Source organism: Musca autumnalis, unplaced genomic scaffold (genome assembly GCF_047663935.1).
Source record: "Musca autumnalis isolate F117 unplaced genomic scaffold, ASM4766393v1 scaffold_2, whole genome shotgun sequence".
Classification (NCBI taxonomy): Eukaryota; Metazoa; Arthropoda; class Insecta; order Diptera; family Muscidae; genus Musca; species Musca autumnalis.
The window spans coordinates 189,678,402-189,697,961 of record NW_027411755.1 but is presented as its reverse complement, the minus strand read 5'-3'; the positions used below and the strand labels follow the sequence as shown (position 1 = coordinate 189,697,961).

General features: G+C 34.9%; 1 protein-coding gene across 1 annotated transcript in view; it reads left to right on the top strand.

Moving 5' to 3' along the window:
- Positions 1-17,613: 17,613 nt before the first annotated feature.
- Positions 17,614-19,560, top strand: part of beat-IIIa (beaten path IIIa) — a 442,078-nt gene continuing 440,131 nt past the window's right edge. The window contains exon 1 of the mRNA XM_073970400.1: positions 17,614-18,487. The gene's annotated coding sequence lies outside the window, so the exon portion shown is untranslated. The remainder of the gene's footprint in view (positions 18,488-19,560) is intronic.

Below are 19,560 nucleotides of genomic sequence, written 5' to 3'. Positions count from 1 at the left end.
TTTCACCTAACACATTCACCATATCATTATGAATTTCTTGTCCCGATAAACCTTTTTTATGTAAATATTTAATGACAGCATGCATTTCTAATTTTTCCATTGTAAAAAAATTGCGGATGCGTCTTTTTTGAACACCTGTTTCTATATGAAGGAGTTGCCAGATCGAAACAAAATTTAACATGTGTTCATAACAGAGGTGGAAGTTTCCAAAACACTTAACTTTTGTCTGTTTATACCGCGCTTTTTGTGCTAGGCTAAGAAGTTTCCGAACTGTCCTCGTAGTCCATTACGAAAGTTGATTTAATTTTTGTTAGATATCGCGCCCACTAGTCATTTCAGTGGGTCATCGAATAAATTTTGGACCAGAAAATCGATATTGGTCATTTTGGAAGTTAAACTAAATTTTGACAACATATTAGTTTTGAACAAATTGGTTGCCCAGTTCAAAAGACATCGTGCGTTCAATTTTGCATTTATAGTTAAATGTTGTAAATATTGAGTGGGAAGTACCGGAAGTTGTTGCCCATCTTCGAACTGAGACTAAATTTTGACAAAATATGACGAAAGCCAATATGACCAAATCGGTTGATCAGTTCGAGAGTTATAGTGCTCTCTAGCGACTGCATATGGTGCTATGGGGTTTTAACACCTTTCGGGCATTTTTTTTACGAACAACCCCATTCCGAACTTGCACCCTACGAACAACCTCACAAATCGATGTTTCTCGATTTTACATCTAGACTTAACTCTATTTGAGAGACTATTTTTATACCCTCAGCCTTTAGGCTAAAGAGGGTATTTACACTTTGATACGGCCAAAAATGTGCCTCATCGAAATAATGGTTTTAGACCCCAAGATATTTGTACGATATCCGTTTCAGACAATTTTGAGTTGATCTAGCAATGTCCGTCCGTCCGTCTGTCCGTCTGTCTGTCTGGCTGGCTGGTGCGCACGATAACTCTCGAAGGGATCCATCGATTCGATTCAAATTTTGGGTGTCGAAATATTTTGTCCAGATTTGATTTAAGTTCGAAGATGGGCCAATCAGTCCACTCCTTCAGGTACCTCCCCCACAAAAGTTCAAAAATGTTCGGAAAATTTGTCCGCACGATAACTCTTGAAGAGAGTAACCGAATTAGTCCATACTTTGCACATCGTGGCATTTCTACCAGACATAGATGAGGTTCCAATATGGACCCTATTGGTTCACTCTTTCGGGTACCTCCCACACAAAATTTTGCTTAAATGCAGTTTAAGGCCTGCTATTGAATCGCTTTGATTTTTGTTGCAGCCACTTGTATTCACTACCCTCATTACGAAGATATAATTTTTTTCAAGAGCAAGTCCATATATCCTCAGTAATCAGCACGAAAACGGCAAACCACCCATATAATACCATGTGTCGTAGTTGGAGCTCACGATAACTCTCGAACGGATCAACATATTTGGTTAAAATTTTGGGTCTTTCAATATTTTGTCCAAACTTAGCTTAAGTTCGAAGATAGACCATATCGGTCCACTCCTTCCGGTACCTCCCCCACAAAAAGGTTCAAAATTTTTCGCCAAGATTGTGGGCATGATAACTCTAGGAGGGAATAACTGAATTGAGCTAAACTTTGCTATTGGTTATATTACTTTCAGGCATAGATCGAGTTCTAATATGGACTATATCGGTCCACTCATTTGAGTACCTCCCACACAAAATTTGAAAAAAGTATAGTTTAACAACTCCTCTCTGATCTTTATAATTTGTGATGCAGCAGGTTGCATTTGCGGCCCCTGTTACGACGATGTAATTTTTTTTTCGTGGGCAAGTCCATACTTCCTGAGATAATGACCCAAAAAGGTGCAGAAAATCCTACCGGAACCACCTAAACTGGCTAATGTGTAAAATAACCCTTTAAGAGAGAAATCGATTTAGCTCAAACTTTGTAAATTTAAAAGTAATATTGTAATATATTTAAATTCAGAAAATTAAGTACAACATATTTAATTATAAAGTCTGTAAGGAAAATATCCATAGACTAAAAATGAAAAAAATATTTCCTACAGATTTGTATTAGGTCCGAATATGTACTACATCGGATCACTCCTATGGGTACACCCTACCCAAAGTTTGGAAAAAATCACGCTATCTTCCGAACGAGTTGAGATAGGGGGATGAAATGCTGTTCACACGTGTCTTAAATCAAGTTGGAAGTTGAGCTTTGTTATATATATAGCATATAGCAGTGCCGTCGATTTCAGCCATTTTAAGGTTTTTAGCTACATTTTCAGAACGAATTAGTTATAATATGCATCCAAAACTTACCGACATAGGACCATCTTTTATTATAGCCCCCATATACCGCCCAATTTCAGCTACTTTGGGGTTGTTAGCTACATTTCCAGGCCGAATTAGGTATAATTCAGTCAATCACCAAGAAACGTCTCCACAAAAAATTATGGATATATGTCTACGTTTTTTTATAGCCCCCATATAGCAGTACCGTCCGATTTCAGCTATTTTAAGGTTTTTAGATACATTTCTAGAACGAAGTAGTTATAATTTGGCAAGTAACTTCTCCACTTTGTGGAGAAAGAAAACTAATTACTCTGTGCCGAACATAACGCTTTTAATTGTTTTATTTCGCTTAATTTTATTGTATTTTATTTTATTTTATTTTATTTTATTTTATTTTATTTTATTTTATTTTATTTGTATTTCCCTTCATTTTATTTTAGATTATTTTATTTCACTTAATTTTATTTTGTTTTATTTTATTTTTTTTTTAACTTTATTTTATAGCACTTTACTTTACTTTATTTCACTAAATTTTATTTTATTTTATTTCATTTTATATTGTTTTATTTTTATTTATTTTTTATTTTACTTCATTTCATTTTTTTATTTTATTTTACTTCATTTGATTTATTTTGATCTTATTTTAATTTATTTCATTTAATTATTATTTAATCTTTATTAAAATTATTTTATTTTTATTTCATATTGGTTTATTTTATTTTATTCTGTTATGGTTTTATTGTCGAACTTTGATTTTCCTCTTTCTTTTTTGTGATTTAGTTCGGCTGTAGGTCTTGTTTAAATAAAACAAAGAATTTTCGTTTTATTTTAATTATTTTTTCCGATATTTCGGCCGTCTCCGACGGTCATCATCATATTTTATTTTATTTTATTTTATTTTATTTTATTTTATTTTATTTTATTTTATTTTATTTTATTTTATTTTATTTTATTTTATTTTATTTTATTTTATTTTATTTTATTTTATTTTATTTTATTTTATTTTATTTTATTTTATTTTATTTTATTTTATTTTATTTTATTTTATTTTGTTTTATTTAATTTTATTTCATTTAATTTCAGTTTAATTTAATTAATTTAATTTTGTTTACTTTTAATAATATCAATTTATTTTAATTTTTTTCGCTCGTCTTAATTTTACATGTCTTATTTATTATTGCCAAGTAAAAAATAATGCAAAGATGATAAAACATTCTGTGGAAAAAATATCATTCACACTTTGCAAGAGAACTGAGAGACTTACCAATATGGCGGAAAAATTGAGTAAGAGAGCACAACAACTGTGCTAAAAGAACAGTGATAGACAAATTTGCTAAGTGCAAGGGAAATTGAAAAGTAATTTTGTGGAACAAAAAAAGGTTATCACTTTTCAAAATAACTACTTTTTGATAAGTGCAAAATGAAAAGTTGATAAGTTGTTTCGTGGAATAGGGCCCAGGTCTTAAAGTCAACTTATCCGAAATTATGTGCGAGTTACGCAAAGGAGTGGACAAATATCATCCATATTCAAAACTGATATACATACATCTGGTAGATATATTCGGGTGTGTAATGTATGGACTACATCGTTCACTCCCTTCAAGACTTATCATGCGCACAATTTTTCCGAACATTTTTGAACTTTTGTGGGGGAGGTACCTGAAGGAGTGTACCGATATGGTTTATCTTCGAACTTACGCTAAGTTTGGACAAAATATGACGAATGTGAAATTTTGGACCAAATCGGCAAAACCGTTCGAGAGTTATCTTGGGCTCCAACCACAACACAGGGTGTTAAAGGGTTTTTTTGTACTTTTCAGGCTATTTCCTCAGGAATTATGGACTTACTCCAGATAAAACGTGTACCGTCGTATGGGGGGCGACGAATACAAGATGTTACAACAAGAACCGAAGCGATTCGAGAGCTGTTCCTAAACTTAACTTTTGCGAAATTTTGTGTGGGAGGTACTCGAAGGAGCGGACCGGTTGAGTCCTTATTGGAACCTCATTTAAGTCTGGTTTTTTCGGCGGCAAGTCCATACTTCCTTAAATAACGGATACATGGTTCTTTCCTACTTTAACAGCTGTTTTGTCTGAATGCACAGTCGTATTAATTTTGCAGGAATGTCAAACTCTGACATGACCTGGAACACCTCTGATCATATTGGGCTGTGGTCCTAAAGTGGACGAATAATTGGCAGATGTCGATATGATAAATCTAAAACCTGATAATTTCATTGGTCACAGTTTTAAGTCATTCACACAATACAATTGACAACATTTATTATGGGACGGGCAGGAGACTTCTGCCCCTTCGTGTCTTATTTCTTGAGCATGGTATATATCTGATTGCGGTACGTTACTCGTATGCTTATCAACCTCCTGCCAAGTGTTGATAATCAACTGATGCATACTTCTGATCAGTATGTCACCCTATTAATTGCTGTCGTGATTTTCACTTCGGTTAGGAGGTTAACGCTCGATCCCGCTTTTGAGATTGTTTCTGGGACATCTTCATCGTTCACATGTTTGAAAAGCTTGATAGAAATGCTCCTTCCAGGTCCTTAATACGTAATCTGTATCAATTACCAAATTCCATTTATCCTCTTTGCAGGATTATGTACCAACACCATACCCTTCGGTCTGAGTTTTCTGACTTAATTTTCGCACCGGAACTGGAACATACTAGATTTCAAGCGGTTCGTGTTAGTTCACTAACTTTAACGCGTGTTAAAGTCAGGAGACACCACTTAAAATTAAGTAAAGGCCAATATACATAAGTCCTGGGCCTTGCTATATTAAAGCCGCTCGGGGCCGTTGCGTTGTATCTTGCACCCCTTATGTCACCCACAATTGGATTTACTAAGTAATTAAATTAATCTGCACGAATAAAACTTTACACGGTTTCCCCTCCATTGTTTGCTCTATTTGCAACATAACCCAATAAGTTTTATATGTACGGAATTAATTTCAGAATTGCTTAAAGTTTTCCCCAAATGTTGTTTTTGTTTTCATTAAATGTTAATAGTATTGAAAGCGCGATACCACGTGGGACTTGTGTCACCGACTGACTGACTACATAACAGAACAACAGAAAGCAACAAGTTGATAGTTTATAATAAAGTTATTCTCTTTATATATTCACAATCGTATTCATTTATTATTACGACTGGTGTTGGCTGATAGTGTCATTATGTTGGTGTGCGTGTGCGGGTCCCACAATGATTTGAGTGGGCAAATGGAAATGTTACAAACATATATACATATGTACGTACTCTATAAGGAAAACACAAAAAGGGATCAACGTCACAATCATCATAATCACCATCGACATAATCATTAACATTATACACGGCACTTTAACTCACATCACATTATCGTTATGTTTAGTTGTGTTTCTACTTAATATATATTTACAGTGAAACGTCCATAAGGTGGCATGGAAGTATGCCATATCTTTGTTTACATAAGCAAAATTACAATGCGGAACTTTCACTTTCTTTTTTTCTAAATATTTTTTTATTTTTTTGGTAAATTTTCCGCACAAAAATCCTTTAACTTCTATGAGTGTCTACTAAACAGAGCGTCCACTGTCTACATGTACATAAAAATATCCCCAAAAAGAAGAAATCATTAATTTTTATGTTTTATGTTAACTAAAATTCCCACACACACACACACACCCATCCACACCGCCTTAGACAATCTTACAAGCACTTCCATATCCATAGGCCAGTCATTTTGTGTGGTTGTAGTTATTTTACATCCTACCAAAAAGGGTTCATTAACATTTCTTATATTCATACTCATGTCGGAATAGTTTTGGACAAAAATATAGCCATGACTGATAATTATTTTGTTAAGATGTTGTCAATGATGATAGTTATGTATATGCTAACATTCTAAATAGAGATAGTTTTTGTATGGGGATACTAATTTAAAATAATTTTGCAGTTTTCTTAGATTGATGGAAAGTTTGTTGGGACGTTGGATTTATGGGGTGTTATATTTTTTGAAATTATGTAAATATATATTATGTGTTTAAAGTTTTGTAACTAAGTGCAAACAATCATAAAAACTATTAAAAACAATATACTTTAAAAATTAAATTTAAAAGAGGGACATTTTTTACATAAATTAATATTCAGTTTGGGTATGTCTGAAAAGTTTTCATAACGTACATGGTATTATATAATTAACAAAATAAACGAAGTCAAAATTTACCGGCGTCTGATATTGCAGTGATCAGTACTGGAATTTCTGTAACTGCGTTTTTCGTTATCGACAAACATCGGTAGAAATTAAAATGAAATGAATTAAAAGTTTAGGTACATGCTAGCAGTCCCTCCGACAGTATCATATTCGAAAATATTCTCTTATAACAAAAGTTATGAACATTTAAAAATGTCACTTAAATTTGTTGTTGCTGGTCATCTCTGGTATACGGTACCACCCAATTTTCGGTACTTTGAAAGTTTTAGCCTCATTTGGACGAACAGACCAACGATATATTTTACGAGCGCTTGGAAGAGACTTATGACGGTTGCCCTGCCCATGACATTAAAATTATTCTAGGCGATTTTAATGCCAAAATTGGAAAGGAGAATATCTTTGGCCCAACAGTCGGGAGATTCAGTCTCCACAGTAAAACATCTGACAATGGTATGAGGCTGATAGACTTTGCAGCTGCAAAAAACATGGTAGTTAGCAGTACCAGATTTAATCATCTCGATATTCATAAGGGCACCTGGCTGTCTCCAGATCAGAAATCAAATTGATCATGTTGTGACAGATGGAAGACATTGATCGAGCGTGTTAGATGTAAGATCGTTCCGAGGCGCAAACATTGATACGGACCACTACCTTGTTGCAGCAAAGGTACGCACCCGCTTAAACGTAGCAAACAAAGTACGAACAGACACAACACGAAAGTTAGACATCGGTAAGCTGCAATCACAACAGATAGTCACAGCATATTCCAATCAACTAGCCCAATTTGCTTAATCAAAGCACTCCTCATCCCGATAACATATCAGCGCAATGGCAAAGCATTGCCCACTCCATGCAAACAGCCGCAAAATCCATACTTGGATACCAGAGACCTCCACCAAGGAATCCATGGAGAAAAATGCGGCATATAGGGCTACTTTACAATCCGTAGCAACGCGTAGCGCACGAGAGAGGTACAGGGAGAAAAGGAGAGAGGAGAAACGTCTTTTCCGCAGGAAAAAGAGAGAGATGGAAAAGCGGGAGTGTGAAAAAATCGAGATGTACATGTACTGACTACATAACAGAACAACAGAAAGCAACAAGTTGATAGTTTATAATAAAGTTATTCTCTTTATATATTCACAATCGTATTCATTTATTATTACGACTGGTGTTGGCTGATAGTGTCATTATGTTGGTGTGCGTGTGCGGGTCCCACAATGATTTGAGTGGGCAAATGGAAATGTTACAAACATATATACATATGTACGTACTCTATAAGGAAAACACAAAAAGGGATCAACGTCACAATCATCATAATCACCATCGACATAATCATTAACATTATACACGGCACTTTAACTCACATCACATTATCGTTATGTTTAGTTGTGTTTCTACTTAATATATATTTACAGTGAAACGTCCATAAGGTGGCATGGAAGTATGCCATATCTTTGTTTACATAAGCAAAATTACAATGCGGAACTTTCACTTTCTTTTTTTCTAAATATTTTTTTATTTTTTTGGTAAATTTTCCGCACAAAAATCCTTTAACTTCTATGAGTGTCTACTAAACAGAGCGTCCACTGTCTACATGTACATAAAAATATCCCCAAAAAGAAGAAATCATTAATTTTTATGTTTTATGTTAACTAAAATTCCCACACACACACACACACCCATCCACACCGCCTTAGACAATCTTACAAGCACTTCCATATCCATAGGCCAGTCATTTTGTGTGGTTGTAGTTATTTTACATCCTACCAAAAAGGGTTCATTAACATTTCTTATATTCATACTCATGTCGGAATAGTTTTGGACAAAAATATAGCCATGACTGATAATTATTTTGTTAAGATGTTGTCAATGATGATAGTTATGTATATGCTAACATTCTAAATAGAGATAGTTTTTGTATGGGGATACTAATTTAAAATAATTTTGCAGTTTTCTTAGATTGATGGAAAGTTTGTTGGGACGTTGGATTTATGGGGTGTTATATTTTTTGAAATTATGTAAATATATATTATGTGTTTAAAGTTTTGTAACTAAGTGCAAACAATCATAAAAACTATTAAAAACAATAAACTTTAAAAATTAAATTTAAAAGAGGGACATTTTTTACATAAATTAATATTCAGTTTGGGTATGTCTGAAAAGTTTTCATAACGTACATGGTATTATATAATTAACAAAATAAACGAAGTCAAAATTTACCGGCGTCTGATATTGCAGTGATCAGTACTGGAATTTCTGTAACTGCGTTTTTCGTTATCGACAAACATCGGTAGAAATTAAAATGAAATGAATTAAAAGTTTAGGTACATGCTAGCAGTCCCTCCGACAGTATCATATTCGAAAATATTCTCTTATAACAAAAGTTATGAACATTTAAAAATGTCACTTAAATTTGTTGTTGCTGGTCATCTCTGGTATACGGTACCACCCAATTTTCGGTACTTTGAAAGTTTTAGCCTCATTTGGACGAACAGACCAACGATATATTTTACGAGCGCTTGGAAGAGACTTATGACGGTTGCCCTGCCCATGACATTAAAATTATTCTAGGCGATTTTAATGCCAAAATTGGAAAGGAGAATATCTTTGGCCCAACAGTCGGGAGATTCAGTCTCCACAGTAAAACATCTGACAATGGTATGAGGCTGATAGACTTTGCAGCTGCAAAAAACATGGTAGTTAGCAGTACCAGATTTAATCATCTCGATATTCATAAGGGCACCTGGCTGTCTCCAGATCAGAAATCAAATTGATCATGTTGTGACAGATGGAAGACATTGATCGAGCGTGTTAGATGTAAGATCGTTCCGAGGCGCAAACATTGATACGGACCACTACCTTGTTGCAGCAAAGGTACGCACCCGCTTAAACGTAGCAAACAAAGTACGAACAGACACAACACGAAAGTTAGACATCGGTAAGCTGCAATCACAACAGATAGTCACAGCATATTCCAATCAACTAGCCCAATTTGCTTAATCAAAGCACTCCTCATCCCGATAACATATCAGCGCAATGGCAAAGCATTGCCCACTCCATGCAAACAGCCGCAAAATCCATACTTGGATACCAGAGACCTCCACCAAGGAATCCATGGAGAAAAATGCGGCATATAGGGCTACTTTACAATCCGTAGCAACGCGTAGCGCACGAGAGAGGTACAGGGAGAAAAGGAGAGAGGAGAAACGTCTTTTCCGCAGGAAAAAGAGAGAGATGGAAAAGCGGGAGTGTGAAAAAATCGAGATGTACAGGAGCCAGGATGAAGTCCGAAAATTCCACCAAAGAGTCAAACATCAAACTGATGGCTTTGGTACAGGCACATTCTCCTGTAGAGGCCAGCAAGGTAATTTGGTAACTGATACATATAGTGTACTCAGGATATGGAAAGAACATTTTTCAAAACTGTTGGTATCCAATACCACAGTCCCAATCCCAGAAGATGGTATTGAATGTATACCGCACAGCCAAGATGAGGTAAAGACAGCAATAAATCGGCTGAAGAATAATAAGGCAGCAGGAGCCGATGGCTTGCCAGCCGAGCTGTTCAAAACCGGAGGCGACACGCTGATAAGGTGTATTCATCAGCTAGTTAGCACCACCTGGCAAGAAGAACGAGTACCCGACGATTGGAACCTGAGTATCCTGTGCCCCGTCCACAAGAAGGGAGATAAGACTGTATGCTCTAACTATAGGGGCTTTAGATCTGGCAAGTCCACCATTGACCAGATATTTACCCTGCGCCCAATCCTGGAGAAGACCCAAGAGATGCATATCGACACCTACCACCTTATTTTCGATTATAAAGCAGCCTTCGACAGCCCGCTACGTTCAAAGGTATTCCAAGCCATGTCTGAATTTGGTATCCCCGCAAAGCTCATCCGGCTTTGTAAAATGACTTTAACTGACACGAGGTCCTCAGTTAAAATAGGAAAGAACCTCTTCGAAGAGTTTGGTACCAAAAGAGGTTTCAGACAAGGAGACAGCCTTTCGTGTGATTTCTTCAACATCCTTCTAGAAAAGGTTATACGAGAGGCAAACGTCAAATGAAGTGGCACAATATACACCAATAGCCACATGTTACTTGCTTATGCTGATGATATAGACATCATGGGACGATCAGTAAAAGAAATAACTGATACCTTTATGAAGTTCGAAGGAGAATCTGCTAAAGTGGGTCTGGCGGTAAACGGTGAGAAGACCAAGTTGATGGTGTCGACGCGAATGCGTCCATTGACCGACTGTGGAAGTTGGTTCCTATAATATTGAGGTAGTAAAATACTTCGTCTACCTCGGCACCTCCGTAAACACAACAAACGACATCAGTTGTGAAATAAAAATATGAATTGTATTGGCCAACAGATGTTACTTTGGTTTAAGTAAGCAGTTTAAAAACAAATTCAATTTCAATTTCAATTTCAATTTAAAATTTCATCTTTATTAACTGTTAATATTTACAAATATAAACATGGTTTGAGATATTATATATATATGCTACAACAATTTATTTCGGAGGTATCATTGATAGCTCACATCTCGTCAAACAAAAATAACGCTATACAAAACACTGATACTACCCGTGCTGATGTATGGCTCCGAAGCCTGGGTATTTCCGCAGCAGACATGGCAGTGCTTGGTGTGTTTGAGAGGAAAATTCTTCGAAAGATCTACGGACCAATCTGTGTTGACGGTGAATATCGACGTCGCATGAACCATGAGCTGTATCTGCTCTACAACGACATCAATATTGTTAAACGTATCGATTTGCAGCTATTGCGTTGGCTAGGCCATATCATAAGAATGAGCGATGTTGAACCCGCTAAAAAGGCGTATAAATATGGCTTGGCGGTGCACGCAGAATTGGCAGGCCAAGGAATAGATGGCGCAAACAAGTGGATGATGAGATGAAAAGACGCGCTATTCCAGAGTGCGAAGCAACAAATAGAGAGAAATGGAGATCTTTTCTTAGTTCTGCCTATGGAACAAATGTTCTGTAATGGGCCAGCTAATTAAGTAAGTAGCCTCATTTGGTACTTAGTCTTCGTTGGGGTATAAAACTTTCTCCCAGAAATTTCATATAGCTTCCATAGAATGGATTTCCTAATTTTCGTAATTTTGAAGGTTGTGACGTCAATATCCCACTGAAAGACTGACATTATAAAATATTCCAGAAGAGAATTATCAGTATAGGTCCGCGCGTTCCTATATCCCCCATAGAAGCGTTATTTTTGAAGGTTTCACCGAAATATCGCAAATTTGGTATTTACTTTTCTTTGAGATGAAAACTTTCCGCCAGAAATTTGTAGGTATAGATCGAAGTTTTGATATAGCCCCCATAGAACAGTACTTCCCGAATTTCGGGTTCTGTGGAGGTTAGACACATTGTTTTACCGAAATTAATTGTTCCATTTTACTTCAATACAACTTGTGATGGAGGGTATAACAAGTTCGGCCTGGCTGAATTTTACGCCGTTCTTACTTGTTTATCATTAGAATTCGGTATGTAGAGGAATTCAAGGTCAAAGTTAAATTTTTCATATTTTTCATCACAATATGTGAGTTTTTGAGTTTTTTCAGATGTTCCGACTATTGAAAAAGGTCAAACACCAATAAACAAAACTTAACAGTACAAAAAAGAATTAACAAAATGTTTTCTTTTTCAAAAAAAGAAATAATTCAAAAAATTAAATTTCAGTGTTATATTTATAAATGCACTTAAAACTAGAAAATAATTTGTCGCTTAGCCTCAATAAGTATATTTTTCTTCATGATGGAGTCTCGCAAATAAAACGCTTGTCGTACTAGATTTTAACCAAAATCGAGTTTTAATGCTATATGGGGGCTATAAGAAAAAATGGACCCATATTGGTTTTGGTTTTATATTCATGTATTGTCATTTAAATCCGAAAAGTGTAAAACGTTTTAGTTCGATTGGTCAACTGCAACTGTGTTAGATAATGAGTTACTGAACTAAACAGACACCAAAGCAAGTGAAATAAAAAACTGTAAAAATAAAAGTGCTCGAAAAATTTAAAATTTGCTCCAAAATTAAAAAAACGCTCCCTGGGTTTTCATAAAACTCTCATAAAAACTCATATATTAAAACAATGTCCATTTGTGTAAAAAGCTATAACTTATTTTGGAATCAGTATTAGCCTCGCCATAATAAATTGAAATAGCAAAAACTCCCACAAAGCTCGATTTTGGTGAAGAGCTAAGATTTGCCATTGTGGCGAGAACACATTTGATTTTTGTTGCTTTTTTCCGCCTCGCTTCAAAGCGCAAAAGTGAAATTGTACTGTTTTCAATAGGACAGACCACCACGAAACGGGGCTTCAGGCCAGAAAGTTGAAAATTGTTGAACTTTTGAATTCTTCGCCTGGCTTCATTTTTGACATTTTGTTTCGACATTCAATTTTATATAAATACTTGTTCAATATGAAAAATATAATTTGACTTAATTTTTATGTTCTGTACTAATTATTTACGAACAATTCATATTAAAAAATTGAATTTTATTTGATATATTGAAATAATTATGTTTATAGCAATAAATAAGCCTCCAAGAGAAGAAATAAGCTAAGCAGGAAAATTATGCTAAGAGCTGACTGTCTTCTCACCTTAAAGGTCCCCATCTTATTCGGGGTCAAAGGTCAAATGTTAAGTGTTTTTTTTGGGTTTTCGGAATTTTTCTGGGTCTAATCGAACAGTGATTCGAGTAAATGTTGTAGAGGTACAAATTCCCAACAAGGGTATTCATGATTTTTTTTCTAGAACGAACTATTCTTCCGGTAAAATTTGCCTAAAAGTTAGGTTATAGTCGGGTCGGGGCCGACTATGTGATACCCTACACCACTACCCCTGTTTATAAGCTTTTGTCTAATAAAATTCAAGATATTAAAATTGGGATAGCGCCTTTGCTCTGAATGTCTTCATTAACACAGGTAAATTTTTTTGAAACGCATTTAAGTGCATCGACAGTACAACCCAAATAAAAAATGGAAAAGTGGGATGTATGCCAACTATCAATAGGCTTCTTTCTCTGTTAGACCCCCATCAACCCCCAAAATTTCGTGAGGATCCGATCAAAATTTCGTAGTGTGATTGCACAAAAATGGAAAAAGGGATGCATTACCGACTATTGCGATATCTCTGTTGTTTGACCACCTATGACAACTTACTTCACATCGTTGCAAAAGTGATATTTTCTACTTTCCTTGCCAGCTTTTGCTTTCGATATACCTCCTACAGAAGGGAGATATTAACTTTGAAATAAAACGTTGGTCTTTTTTCCAAATATTTTTTTTTTGTCACATTCCGACCCCTGAATAATATCCGACCATTATCAAAAATCAAAAGGTTTTTTCCTATGTGGGACCCCCAATAACACCCAAAATTTCGTGACGATCCAATTAAAATTGCGACCTGTAGCGTGATTTCCAAAAAAGTGGAAAAATGGGATGTATTACCGACTATTGCGATATCTCTTTTATTTGGATACCTACGCCAACCTGCTTTACATCATTGTAATGTTGGGATTTTTTACTTTCATTGTAAGACTTTGCTTTTGGAAGGTCTGGAACCAAAGCTGTGATATTCGTCATTATTATTAAAATCGCAAAAATGAAAAGTTGTGTTCTATTAGCGGCTTTTGCGATATCTTCGTTCTTTGACCACCTACGACAACCTACGTAACATCGTTGCAAAGATGATATTTTCTACTTTTATTGGCAGGTTTTGCTTTTGACATATCCCTTTTAGAAGCGGAGATATTCGCTTTGAAATAAAACGTTGACTTTTTCTCCAAATAAGTTTTTTGCCCACTCCGACCCCTGAATATTATCCGACCATCACCAAAATTCTTCTTTCTCTGTAGGATCCCCATTAGGCCCCAAAATTTCGTGACGATCCGATCAAAATTGAGACCTGTAGCGTGATTTCCAAAAAAGTGGAAAAATGTTATGTATTACCGACTATTGTTATATCTCCGTTATTTGGTCACCTACGCCGAACTAGTTTACATCATTGTAAAGATGGGATCTTCTACTTTCATAGCCAGGCTTTGGTTTTGGAAAGTCCCCAACCAAAGCAGTGATATTCGTCATTATAATTAAAATCGCAAAAATGAAAATTTGGGTTTTATTTGCGACTATTGTGATATCTTCGTTGTTTGATCACCTACGAGACATCATTTACATCATTAGAAAGGTGACATTTTCTACTTTTATTGTCAGGTTTTGCTTTTGGTATACCCCGTATAGAAGCTGAGATATTCGCTTTGGAAAAAAACGTTGTCTTTTTATCCACATAAGTTTTTTGCCCATTCCGAACCCTAAATATTATCCGACCATCACCAAGATCAATAGGCTTCTTCCCCTCCGGGACCCCCATCAACATCCAAAATTTCGTGACGATCCGATCAAAATTGCGACCTGTAGCGTGATTACAAGGTTTAGATGGACAGACGGACAGACGGACGGACACACATAGCCAGATCGACTCAGCTCATCGAGACATTCATTTTGGTATATATAAGTATGGGTCTACGACCATTATTTCGATGCGTTACAAACTTTTTGGCCAAAACCAACTTATAATACCCTCCCCACATAGTGGTGTAGGGTATAAAAATTCCACCAAAATCGGAGACTGTTTAGCAGAGTTATTCCATGAAAGAGACATTTTATGCCAAATTATGTCATTTAGGTCACGTGTATAAACGTTAACCCAACGGTAACGACTAGAACGAAAACTCTCCGATTTTTTGGGTTTTTGTCCAAAGGTAGGATTTATTGCGTTATTTACGGATATGTATAATTTTCATGGAAGGCAGATCCGGTTATGGCTTTTTGACCCGAAAGACCAGATTAAAGAACCGGGTAAAACCCTGTTCTACTGAATCGATTACTACAAAGTCGGTGCCGTTTGATGAAAATATATCTAACACATGGTGTAGTTATTTTAACCGGTTCGCTTCATAATATGGAGGGTATATTATGTTTTTCATTCCGTTTGTTGTTGGTAGTCCACCCCTTCATATAGCCCCCATAGAACAGTACCTGCCAATTTTCGGTATTTTGAAGGTTGTGTCCTCAATATTTCACCGAAATGGCTGAAATTTCGTATTTTGTCTTCATTTGGAGTACAAAATATTGCATATGAAATTTGTCGGTATAGATCCACGCCTTCATATAGCCCCCATAAAACGGTACCACCCGATTTTCGGTATGTTGAAGGTTGTGACCTTAATATTTCACCGAAATGGCTGAAATTTGCTACTTAGTCTTCATTTGGGGTACAAAACTTTCCATATGAAATTTGTCGGTATAGTTCCACGCCTTCATATACCCCCATAGAACGGCACCTCTCGATTTTAGTTATTTTGAAGGTTGTGTCCTCAATATTCCACCAAAATGCCTGAAATTTGGTATTTTGTCTTCATGTGGAGTACAAAACTTTCTATATGAAATTTGTCGGTATAGATCACATAGCCCCCATAGAACGGTACCACCTGATTTTCGATATTTTGAAGGTTGTGGCCTCAATATTTCACCGAAGTAGCTGAAATTTGGTATTTTCTTTTTATTTGGAGTACAAAAATTTCCATATGAAATTTGTTGGTTTAGGCCCATGACTTCATATTGCCCCCATAGAAGTACGATTTTTGGTATTTTGAAGATTGCGGCTTCAATATTCCCGTGAAATGGCTGAAATATGGTATTTAGTCTTCATTGGAGGTATTCAACTTTCCCGTCTTAATTTGTCGGTATAGTCCACGCATTCATATAGCTCCTATAGAACGGTATATCTCGGTATTTTTAAGGTTGTGGCTTCAATATCCTTTCGGCATTACCTCAAATGACTGATGAACTTAATCACTAATAAAAACTTACGAATTGAATTTCCAATTTGCCGAGTTTTTGCAGCAGATAAAATTTGTGGTTTCTATCACAACGCTATAATTCGATTTTCCATACTTTTCCCGATAATGGCCCTAAATACCTTAGTGTTGTAAACTCTGTTGATTGGATCTCGCAGTCGAATAACTTTTTCCAATACTTCTTTTTTCACCTACGAAAATACTCTTTCTTGCTGAAAATCCGACCATCAAGGATCAGTTCATAGGACATTTACTTTTTTACAGTCATAGGCTGAGGGTATTTTGCTGACAGCAAAGTCGACTGAATCTCTCATATTTATTTTGATTTCATTTCCTTTGAAAAAATATCCCTAATATGTCAAATGTCAAGGACTGGCACACATTATATTGTTGTTATGTGGAAAGGAACTCGTTATGTAAATAACAACATCTTAAAATTTCTTAGGAAAGAAAATAAAATTTCCATTAAAATAATTGCTAAAATCCTATCTCGCCCATATTTGCTAGCTATTCCAACACATTAATACATAAGAATGCAGAAACATTCATAATATTTATATTTAAATATTTATTCGCAAGGCCAAGATGATGATGATGATATGATAAGACCGGAAAGATTCTGACATTCAAGTGAACTGCTCATCTTCTTCTCCTTTACACACCCACTCAGTGCTACACTATGACCTACACTAATAAGTTACAGCTAGCACTCAGCACATACATAGCTTATGGCAAGCAACAAAAATAATGAATGACCTACCAAATGAAGGATAAAATAAAAATAAAACACTCACACAGGAAATTCCTTTACTTATTATCCTTCAACTGTCAAAGGCACAGAAATGAAGCAAACTGTTATACATTACAAGATAGAATTATAGAATTATCTGAGACAAATTTGAAATGAGAGAAGTTTGCTATAAAAAATTCTCTTTTCTGGTGGAAGAGAATAAATCCTTGTTAGGCTTAACAACAATGCTGGGTATGCTTGTGTGATGGAGAGTGTTTGTTATATAAAATTCCAAGTGGCCGAAATAGAAATAAAGAGATAGGGGAGAGATAGTAAGCTCATGTGGCTTTTAACGTTATAACGAAAGTCACATAAAAGCTTTTGCTTTTTCGTTCTACTGAGAGAAATAAAGGGAGAGAGCAAGAGAACTACCTCATTTGTAAGCTGTAAAAATCAACCTATATCGCAGCGTTAAAAACGAAGTTAACGTTTTTTTAGGTAGTTGCATATTGTGGTTCTAATGGTACGCACGTCCCCCATTGTAATGGATTTTTATAACGTCGTCAACGTTCTTTAATGTCCTTTTATTGTTATTATTGTATAGTTTTGTGTGGTGCGCTAGTTGTCAACAACATCAGTTTGACGACAAAGACGGCAAAGACGACGACGACTACTACTACGACAAGCACAACAACGGCTACGATATGTCGTTTACCATAGCAAAGTGAAAACATTTGCATTTTTACTTAATATTTGTGTGCGTTTTTTCGCGGTTTTACTCAAGTTTATATTCTCGTTCGCCAAACGCTGTGTGCTTTGTCAAGAATAAGTGAATAAAAAATCAAAAAAAATTCCACGAAAATTATTCAAGAAATATTTCCCAAAAAAAAGAATAGCACAAAAAGCCAAGCCAACGAAAAGGAAATTTAATTTAAAAGCAGATGAAAAATGAGCAAACGAAAAAGTCAAAATTAAATTTGCATGGCAGTGGTTTTAAATGTAAATGCAAAAAATAAAGTGATTAATTGCGAAAAATAAGAAAAATATAAAGTGAATAAATGAAAATCCTTGAAGCAAAAATATATGTATTTAAGAAGTTTGCATTATAACAGTGTGTATTTGTGAAGAATATTTTATGACCAAAGAAGTTTACATTTAAATTTTAATAACAACAAAGTACGAAAAGAGAATTTAACCACAACCATATTGAATACAGAGTGTGGTAGGTAGTAACATAGATATTGGTGTTTGAAGTGTCTAATACAAATATATATATAAAAACAACATAAAACTATTTACTACGATAACAACTTGTTTGTATGGAGAACGAAAAGGATTTGGCGACGAACAATTAACATCAAGGTTTGCTACATTTCTTTTCAAATTAGAAAATAATATACGAGAATATATGAATACGGGGAAGGGAAACTATCGATATTAAACAAATAATCTAGCACATTCTTAAAAAAAATACCATGATGCTGTGCTATATTATTTTTACCGAAATTTAAAATATAAGCAACAATATTACCTTATGGAATGTGGAAAAATAAGACCCTGAAAATAGTGTCTTCAGAATTTTGTGTTGAACATTTTTGATTTTTGGAACAAGCCCCAAATATTTAATATAAGTGGACCCGTAAAAGAGTATCAGTCGGCTATGCCAAGATATATATTTTTGAAAATTTACCATAGATAAAACCAAGGTTTACTTGTGTATTGTGGTTGTGTATTACACAAATTAAATAATTTGGCAACAATGAAATGTTTTTAGAATTGGCAAAAAATATTGCCAAGATATATCAGCAAAAATTTCTAAAATTGTCTTTTCCATTTCAAAAAAATCCAAAAAAAAATTTGATACTACATCTATGATTTTTGGTACATAGATTAAGACAAAAATCGTCATTCCAAATCTGTTTTCGTTACCAATTTTCATCGTTGCGCGCAAATGATATGATCGTTTTAATTATGCTAATTAGAAAAAATTCTAAAAAAATCGCGGCTTAATATAGTAAGCTGTTATATCCTACTTTCGTTAACTGAATTCGCACCCTTTGCGATGATGCAAAAAAAATTCGAAAAGTTTCAATGGATTCGCGAAAAACTAAATTTGTTAAATAATTTCACGTATTTACAAATATATTTTTGAAACAACAGCGCTTATATTTACAAAAAAAAATATATATAAAAAATTATAGCAGCACCCAGACATTGTGAGGAATAAAATGAAACCTAAGTCGGGAAGTTTGGAGCTATAGTATTTATGTTATTTGCAAAAATACAAAGAAAATATGACGAAAAAAATAAAAATCATGTTATTCTAATTTTATTTTTTTATGGTTTTACAGGAAAGGTTGAAGAAAAAATGTTTGAGTTCTTCGTCATTTTCGTCCAAATTTTACGCAATAAAGAAGATATTCCGTTGCAACAAA